Raw genomic sequence first — 10782 nt, forward strand, 5'->3', positions numbered from 1 at the left:
CACACACACACACACACACACAGTGTACAGCCTGCCGGAAACCAAAAGTAGAAGAAGAAGAAGAACAACAACACAGGTTCTACACTGATTCTAACTTCGATGGAGAGCGCCGCGATTACATACACAGTTACAATCATGCAAACACGACCGCGTCGACACCTGGCGTGGTACAATCGGGACGAACCGAGGCGCATATATGGATCACAACAACAACACTACACGCACACGCTGCAACAACGCGCTGCAACACAAAACGTAAGTCACGTATGTAACTATGGTTCTATGAATCATGGATGACTGCTTAACACTGGATGATTGGCGTCCAGTGTTAGGATGAAATAGAACAGCTGTGTACAACGCAGTGTCACTGCAGACACGTGTGTGTGTGTGTGTGGTGTGTGCGTGCGTGCGCGGGGGGGGGGATTTTGGATCGCCTCGCGATGCAGCTGAAATGGCACGCACACACACACACACGCCACAAAACGCTAATAATAATAATAACAATACAAAATCATAACACTACACTCATCATAACAACAGTACAGAACAGTACAGTACACATGAGTACAGTACAGAAAGAAAGCTCACATCAGAATATTACTCCATGTCATAATAATAATAATAAAAAATAATAACACAACACTAATAACTATAATATCAACAGTACAGAGAACAGTACAGTACATCAGAATATTAATCCATGTAATAATAATAATAACAATAAATAAGAACACAACACTAATAACAGTACAGAGAACAGTACAGTACACATGAGTACAGTACAGTACAGTATACTGTTCCTGCGCCTTGCCATGCTCTCTTTCAATCATAATAATAATAAATAACAACACTACACTAATAACAACAATAATATCAACAATACAGCGAACACTACAGTACACATGAGTACAGTACAGTACAGAAAGAAAGCTCACATCAGAATATTAATCCATGTAATAATAATAATAAATAATAACACAACACTACTAACTATAATATCAACAGTACAGAGAACAGTACAGTACAGTACATCACAATATTAATCCATGTAATAATAATAATAATAAAAAATAACACTAATACAACAGTACAGAGAACAGTACAGTACAGTACACATGAGTACAGTACAGTACAAAGACTTACAGTACAGTACAGTACAGTACAGTACAGTATACTGTTCCTGCGCCTTGCCATGCTCGCTTTCATACGCACATACACAAAACCAAACAGGGCCACTCAGCCAGCTTGGCAACTTTGCGCTTTCCAAGCAAATGCATAAATGGAAACATCATGGCTTGCCATTGCCTTCTTCCCATTTGCGACGCATCGCATGGCGTTAGGATGAGCGGGCCGAAGGCCCGCGAAATTCTAGTAATATATATATAGTAAATGTCAGGGATTTTTAAAGGCCAAACGATTGAACACAACATTTCAAAATATTTTGAATCAAATTATTTACTGAATTCATAAAAAGCTCCGCCGGCGAACTAATGTCCCTTAAAGGACAACTTTAGTTTTTTTCAACCATGTTTTAGGTTGTTATTAGAGAAAGTATAACATGAGTGTTAATTTAGTGTTAATTTACATCTGGCCAAAAAAGATCAGAGGATCTATTGAATGTGAAGGGGGGTACTATAGGGGGCTGCCATACTGTGTTGTATGGCTCAACAGGTCAGTTTGTCACCCCCTTCACATGCAGTGATATTTTGTGGCCAGATGTAATTGCCTGGGATCTAGTAGGACTATAGTAAATAATAAAAAAATAAATCACTATAACATTTTGTAAAAAAATACATATTTAGCCCCATGTTCGAATGCCCCCGCCCCCTGTCAAAAACAACAAAAATCCCTAAAACGAAAGAAAGCAGCAAAAAAAAAGTAACACTCATCTTTCACTTTCTCTAATAACAACCTAAAACATGAACCTTGGTTGAAAAAAACTAAAGTTGTCCTTTAAGTAGCGAGTACACTATGGTGGCACTTTAGCAGCACTAATTGGTCAGCTGCTGTATGCTCCCTAGGGAAGGTACAGTTTTAGCTTGTACTGATCAGTCACATCACATGCTATATAACCCATAGGGAAAATACAGCAGCTGACCAATCAATCGCAACATACAGTAGAAATCTATATCACTATTAGCTCTGGTCCATAGCCTTACGCTTCTGAATCTGCCCTGCAGTAAGTCTCTGCTTCTTTCGCTTTTAAATTTCACATGATGGAACTCAGACCAGCCTCTCCTCTTTAGCGTAAATAAAAAGAAAGTTTTTGCTACTCACCAAAACAAAGACGGGTTGTGTCATTAGAAAGCCTACTTTCCTTATAGTGGACGCACTATGAGCCCCCCACCACACGTATAAACGGTACTTTTTGGCCAGAAAGGGATTTTTTTTCACCGGAGGAAAAATATTCTCTATGAGGCAATTCTCTGGGCAATATCGGAAGTAACTAAAAGTATTTTTTTCCGGTGGAAACAAAATCCCTTTTTAGCCAAAAAGTACCGTTTATACGTGTGGTGGGGGGCTCAGAGTGCTCCCACTAAGGAAAGTAGGCTTTCTAATGACACAACCCGCCTTTGTTTTGGTGAGTAGCAAAAACTTTTGAGGCTGGTCTGAGTTCCATGTGAGATTTAAAAGCGAAAGTAGCAGAGCCTTACTGCAGGGCAGAATCAGAAGCAGTAAGGCTATGGACCAGAGCTATATCACTATCATGAATCTACACTCTTCGTGGATTACAGCCATAGAGTATATAAAAGGATAGAGACTGATCTGGCGTGAAGCTCCGCCCCCTCCGCTATTCATGTCAGTGGAAGTTGCTCAGTGGCGTTTTGAAGCACCCGGAAGGACCGTCTCAAAACGTCTACTTCCGCATTGGACCACCACATTTTGGTGGTCCAATGCGGAAGTGCAACCGAGCACTCAATGTTAAAGCCCAGCTGCACGGGGTTTCCCAGTCATGAATCCACGGGTCCGCCTGTAGTCCCTCCTCTTACCACTAGGGCCCAGTGCTTCAACGTTGGAGTGCCTCACTGGCCCCTTGATTACAGCTCTGCGTTCAACACTACCATCTAGGCTAGACTAGCAGATCACCGGAGATGATGAGGCAGTGTACAGAGAGGAAGTGACTTCTGACCGACCAGCAGGAGCAGTGGTGTGAAGAGAACCACCGCCTGCTGAATGTCTACAAGGACGGAGGTCATTGTGGACTATAGGCCAGGGGAACCCACAACCTCCTGTCACCATCAATGGCTCTTTGGTGGAGGGGGAGGAAACAGTATCTCATAACAGAAACGGTATCTCATAGCTGAAATGGGAGGAACTCACACCTTGTTGGTTCTGCAAAGGCTGTTGGTTACAACAGCACGACCATCAGGGCCATTTACAGAGGAACGATCTAGAGCCTGTTCTGTTGACAAACAGCTTCACCAGAGCTGCGCTGACAGGGACCATAAGGCTCTGAGAAAGGTGTTACGCACAGCCAAACGAATCACTGGATGTCAACTGCCCATGCCGGAAATCCCCGAGGGTCATCAAAGACACCCACTGACCCACACACCCCCATGACAGTATGTTCAAACTGTTGCCATCAGGGAAGAGGTAACGAAGCCTCAAGCACCCCATTCGACTGGTATCATGCATATAATCGGCGAAATCATCCGTTATCAGCACGTTTGAATGGTGCCAAAGCCAGCAAGTAGACTAAATAAGCAAAAACAATGTGATTGATCAAACTAGGGGTTTTTCATGATTCTGAATCCATTGCAAGCATTTGTTTTGCATGAAAAAAGGCACACAGTCACTTTTCACTTTTCCAATTGTGATGACCTCACATTTGTTATGACGGCTAGCCCAAGGAGTGCATTTCATGCAAAACAAAATGAATGCTTGCAATGGATTCAGAATCATGAAAACCCCCTAGTTTGACCCGTCACATGCTACCAGAATGAAAATGTAAAGATTTTGGCTCCATATAGGTTGTTAATGCATGGTACCCCGACTTTCTGCATCTGTCAAAGTTTCCAAGGGAGTTGGGTTGGAATAAATTGAGGTGATACTGTAGTAGACACCTTTATAAACACGTGTGAAGAAAGCTAGTGGTAAGCATTTATTTTTGCAGATTTGCCACAAATTTCGTTAACTTTCCTTAACTATATATATTCAGAGAGAGACAGAGCCGCTGTCACTACAAGCCTTGTATTTTTTTTCATGTAACTAACAGTAGCCTACTGTGGTGTGGCAAATCGTGTTACTTGAAAAGAAACAACTTTGGCTGTTGTATGTCATACCAGTGAGGTTGTCACACATTTGTGGTCTGCATTGCTTATAAATTACATGACAAATAATATCTAAAAATACATCACCAGGCCTTTGTAGGGTACACTACCACCAGCATTTCATTTCCACATTTGGCTCCATCGATGTTATGTGGACACATAAAATCAAAAGCTAAATACCAATCATAAATTTTGATATTTTATAACTGCTACGCTATGGGTTTGAGGCAACTCCAGCCGCCAAAACCACCAGGAAATACAATGAAACAATGGTGCGATGGCTGAGAGTATCATCAGGTACAGCCGACAGACATCATCCCAGTCACAGCCTGTTCACGCCAATGCTGCACCCTCGACCTGGCAAGCGATACCAGAGTATCAAGAGCCATATACTTACTGTGGCAGTTTCTATCTAGCAACTGTCAGGCTGTTGAACAAAGCCTATCCACCTGTGCTTAATCCAATTGGTCAAGATCACGGTAAACTTTATTGTCCACACACAAAACATTAATGACAAACAAAATACATAACAGAGGGAGACACAACATTACACAAGTGCACACATAGTGTGAATGATCTAAACTCTTACAGTCACTGCTGTTTCAGAGCCTCGTTCAACATTTTAGTTGACACTGGTACAAACGATTTTTTAAACCTGATGTACTTCCACTTCGGTTCTTTGTACCCTCTTCTCCCAGAGGGCAGAATTACAAACTCTCCATTTAAAACATGGGTAACATAACATCACTGACATTTAGAGCCTGTTTTAATGTAGCCGGCTCATAAATAGACTGCAGAGAGGAGAGTTGTCTTATATGATCTTCCCTGCAGTTTGCACCAATCTGAACAATTTGGACCACCGTTGCACTGAGAGATTACCGAACCAAACTGATACCAAATCTGACCAGGCTTTCCAAGACTGCTCGATAGAACACTAACATACATTTTTGGTCAACACTCAACACCACGTCGGAGGAAGTGCAGTCTTAGAGATTGTCTACATGTGTGTGTTCCAAGTTAGTGAGTTGTCAATCCAGATGCCCAAGTATTTGTATGAGGAGACGGTCAGGGGATCTTAGTATAATCTGATCGACAGGAGGACTTGACTTTAAAGAAACAAATTTTTTTCTGTTTTCTGATGTTTGTTTCTGATGTATTTTTCTATTATTCTAGCCCACAAAAGAAATCAGGACAATGCTTACATTTCTGGACTGCGTCCTTGGTATTTTGGCATAACCTGATCAACGGACAGGGAGGCAGGCAGACAGGCACAGGCAGGCAGGCAGGAAAGCAGGCAGGCAGACAGACGCTTAGAACATTGACATACAGTTTTATACCTCAATGCCATACACTAGGCTATAATAATAATCCTACTATAAATGCACCACATATGTGTGTGTGTGTGTGTACGGTTGTAATGCACGTAACTCGAGAACCGTTTGCCCCACCAACTTCACATTCGACACACGCGTTCCACACCCCCACAGAGTGCAGTGCCCGGCCTCGAGTCGGTCGGACCCACGGTTCTACAGAACCACCACAAAAGGCTCTGGTCAGGCTCTGCCAGTGGGCCTAATCAGCCTAAATCCCCTCACCTGTGCAATTTCCAGCCTCTGCCTTAGCCAATTGATTGCCATGGCAACCCCACCACACCTGCAAATTGATTACTTAACCACACACACACAGGCAGTTGAGTCAAAGTAAATCAAAACAAACACAAACTTTGTACTATAAAACTGAGTCCTGAAAAAAGTCCTGACATACACATCCCCAGTGAAGCCCAAGAGTGCAGAACCAGAGAAGCTCCCATGCTGCATCCAGACTTTGCATTTGTACCCCTTTAGTTATTAATTACAGGGTATAGGACTAGTTACTAGGTTCGGAGGAGCAGTAAGCAAGGAGAATGATTTAGACCACAGACCATAGGTTTGATTGATTGGTTGAAATATGTATTAACAGTTTGCAGAATTACAGTACATTTCAAGCACAAACTCAATACAAAGGCTGTTAACTGAGTGGACGACCCAATTAAGCATTATTTGTTTACAAGAGGGTCCACCATGTTCAATTCATCAACACATTTAGAGACGTACAAATACACTTATATATAGACAAAGAACAGAACAGGAATTCATCATAATGGAGGTAAAAAGGGAAAAGAAACATATACAGTGAGGGAAAAAAAGGGGGGGGGGGGGGGGGGATTCAGATTTTACGGGGGCCAGTTTCGAATTGCAGCCATCCGTAGGTGCCCTTTGAGAGCGGTTTTGAAGGAGTCAAGGGATTCACCGGTCTTAATGACTGTTGGTAGGGCGTTCCACATTTTGGTGGCATAGGAGCAAAAATAATTTAGTCCCTTGTTTGTGCCGAATCTGGGTTGTAAATGGTTTGTTGCACTCCCTCTGGTGTTGTGGGTGTGGACTTCGTTAACATTAAGGAAGTATCTAGACAGGTACATGGGTATCTTGGTGGTGTATCGAATCTTGTGGACCAGACCCATTGCAAGATGCTGTACTCGGTCGTCGACCCTAAACCATTCCAGCCTGTCAAAGTGGGCAGGGGTGAGGTGGGTTCGGGGGGTGAGGCCAAGTAGGAGCCTGACTAGTTTGTTTTGGGAAGTCTGGAGCCTAGTTTTAAGGGCCTTTGAGGTGCTGTGGTACCAGGAGGTGCATGCATAGTCAAAGAAACCTTGTACGAGGGCTCCTGTTAAGGTCTTCAAGGTGTTTTTGTTGACCAGTGAGGAGATCCTGTAAAGGAATCTTGTTCGGTTTAGTAATAGCCCGATGGCTTGTATTATAACAATAAAATAAAAGAATGGCAGATAAACAAACAATGATAATAATCATTCAAAAACATCAAACAAAAGAAAACAACTGTGCTTAGACAGTTGAATGTCACCAAGTACCTCCTATTAAACCTATGCTCCCACAGGAAAGCAGGTAAGTATACTATTCATCCTATTTTAGTCCTATGTATTTACTATCTATTTTAGTTTCCTTTTTCAGGTTTTAAATCTAATCTAAGGTAAGTAACTAAAGTTAAGTTGTTTAAGTAACTTTTTACTATTTTAGGTTCACAGCAAGTATTGTTTTTAACCAATGAAATGTATTTTTATGAAATCAAAATACTTTTATTTATCAATTCAATTCAATTCAATCTTTATTAAAGACTCACGGTCCAGATCACATACAGAGGAACAAAAGACAGTAAATAAAACAAATTAAAAATAGAAAAAATAAAATATACATACATACATACATACACACACAGTGCATATGCTCACAGCCTGTAGAGGCAGTTTCGCCAATGTCTCCAAATCATGGAAGAGAACCTATTAGAGCTCTGCACAGGGTTGGTTAACAACCTGAACCTATTAGAGCTCTGCACAGGGTTGGTTAACAACCTGAACCTATTAGAGCTCTGCACAGGGTTGGTTAACAACCTGAACCTATTAGAGCTCTGCACAGGGTTGGTTAACAACCTGAACCTATTAGAGCTCTGCACAGGGTTGGTTAACAACCTGAACCTATTAGAGCTCTGCACAGGGTTGGTTAACAACCTGATGACACAGTTGTCAGACTCCTCTAGTCCAGTGGTTCCCAAACCTTTTCATGTCAAGGACCCCCAAAACAACATTTATTAGGCCACGGACCCCCCATTTGAAAACATATGCCAGTGACCCGATAAGGGAGGATTTTTACGGCTCTAGCAGCGATTCCGAAACATTAATTTCATGGACCCCCAGTTTCACATACGCATTATGCTACGGACCCCCTGATTTAATGGCATTTCTATCTCTGGGACCCCCAATTTATATTATAAAATCAATGTTAATTTAACTCCGAGTGTACAAATGGACCCCTGACGGGTCCATTTGGTTCCAATTGTATACTCTGAGTTACAGACCCATAAGGGTCCATTTGGTTCCTAACTATCTCTAATTGAGCTAGGTACCCCCTAGAACTCCCTCAAGTACCCCCAGGGGTCCCCGGACCCCACTCTAGTAGACACATGAATTTGTACATTAAGTTTCTTAGAAGGGCTTGACAGGTAGGCACCCCCAAGTTCACAAACAGCTGACTGGCACTGTGCCATCTTGGTACCCTCACTAGTAATCGTAATGCATCATTATATGCAACCTTAAGTTTATGCATGCTAATGATGCTACTCACCTTGTAGTTACTCAATAAAACATAACATAGTTTTGACTCCTATATTTTGCTATAATGTCCTTTAACGCAAAGATACACATATCTGTTCTGTGTTTTCTTTTAAAACCAAACTGGTTGTCAGCTGTGGTTATATACTTTTCTAGTCTGTTCAACAGGATCTTCTCCAGCACTTTGGACAGCATGCTAGCTAAAGCAATAGGTCTGTAGTTATCCATATTATTAATTTTCCCAGCTTTATCTTTTATGACAGGTATGAGCAGCGGTGGCCGAACGGTTTGCGGAGCGGTCTTGATACCGGAAGGTCGCCAGTTCGAATCCCCGGACCAGCACGTTAAAATTACCACCGCTGAAGTGCCCTTGAGCAAGGCATTGAACCCCTACCATGAAATGTTCTATGAGCAGGGTGTGGCTGTAAACAAGCATCTTGAGCTTAGTCCACTTCCCTGGGTAAACAAAGAACTTTGCTTTGCTTAGCAGCACAGATAACATGGAATCTGGTAAAACACCATGGTACAGGAACCCAGTAAGACATAGAGCAATAAGAGGGGGAAGTTTAAGACTGGCATATTTCAAATGTTCAGCTGAGATGTGATCCGGGCCGCATGATTTATTATTTTCTAGACTCAATATCGTATTGTATACGTCCTCAGATCTAACTGCCAGGTTCTCAGTGGAGTCAACCATATCAACCTCAAATGCTTCACTCTTAATACAGTTGAACAGATCATGATAGTGTTGTCGCCACAATTCAGCAATATTGGCTGATCCACTCACTCCATCAATGGAGGACGGTAAGGGTGTTTTACTGTTGTTTAGCACCTTGACCTCTTGCCAGAAATCAAAGCAGCTGTTGTTGCGCAGCTTTCTGGCCAGAGAGTCTGCCCTCATTTTATCCTCATTTTTTTTAATGAAGCGGACCGCATATTTATATTTAGCATTTGTGGCTTGTTTATGTTCAAATAGGGTCCCCTGCCTGGGCCTACCTGAATCTGCCCACACTTTAAAAGCATATCTAGCAGCAGTATGTAGCTCAGTCACATGCTCATTCCATCCAGGTTTTATGGTGTGCACCTTTTTCTTACCCTTACATAATGACTTGCTAGAAGCATTTAAGACAAACAATAAGATCATCAAGATCAAGTAAGGCATAAGTCTACCATGTTGCTCATTTTTACAGTTGGTGTCTGCAGAGCATTGCATCTATGCAATTCACCTTCGTTTCACCTTTAAACATAAACCAGTAAATGTATATTCACTTCACAATTATCTTCAGTATTCAACTTAAACAATCACAAATCCACATTCAAGTCACATGAACTTAAAGATCAAATCACTATATAAACAATCACATTACAATTCCCATGAACTTAATAACCCATAAATGTCCTTTAAGGTATTAAAATGTCAATGAACTTCCCACTTACTGTGTGGTGCAGTAAGTATGGAATTGGGTGTGTGTATCTCAAAACAAGTTCACTGAGTGTAAATAATGAATGAAAGTGTGACTGTAAAGTTCACTGTATGTCCATCCGAGTAGGTATTTACTTGCAGTGTGTGCAGTGCAAGTGGCTGTAGCACTGAGGCTCACTGTACTGCAGTGAGATGAGAGGGAAATGGGGAGTGTTCAAACCAAATGTCTTATCTGATTTAAGGGTACTGTTGTTGAGGATCTTGATCCGTAGAATCGTGGGTAACTTGCCAGAGTCACTCGAATCAATCCAATCAAAGCAAAAAGACCTGACCTGTTTACAAAACAGGTGATATCACAAATTAGAATCACACCCTTAAAAGTTTAGAAACAAAAATTGTTCAACTACTAACAATACATTTACAATTCGCTGTTTACACAATTAAATCAAAACTGTTATTATGAAAGTTAGGCAGAGTGTAACATGGCTGCTGCTGCATTCACACAAACAGTGCTACACAAACAGTACTGTTCAACTCACCAAGTCAGTGTTCACACAATTAAAAGGGTTCCAGGATCAAACTTCTATCTTTAAATGAAAACAATCTGTTCACATTCATCAAATCTTGTCTTTCCTCTCTGTTTGTCAAACTGTCTGTTCAACAGGCTTCTCTAAGGCCCAGGCCACACGTATATGGGTCTTTTGCAAAACGCACATTTCGCTGTGCGTTTGGGCCTTTCAGCCACACGCAAACGGCGTTTTCGGCCACTCAAACGGAGGTTTTTTGAAACGGATAAATAAGTGGAGATTTTCGAAAATATCCGGATCAGTGGAGCGGTGTAGTCATGCGAAACGGAGTTTTTGAGAAACGATGATGTCACCGCCACCGCCCACATGCAGCTTGTCAAGCAGAGGTCCTCACAAGTATAG

Source organism: Electrona antarctica (assembly GCF_951216825.1).
Source record: "Electrona antarctica genome assembly, chromosome: 8".
Classification (NCBI taxonomy): Eukaryota; Metazoa; Chordata; class Actinopteri; order Myctophiformes; family Myctophidae; genus Electrona; species Electrona antarctica.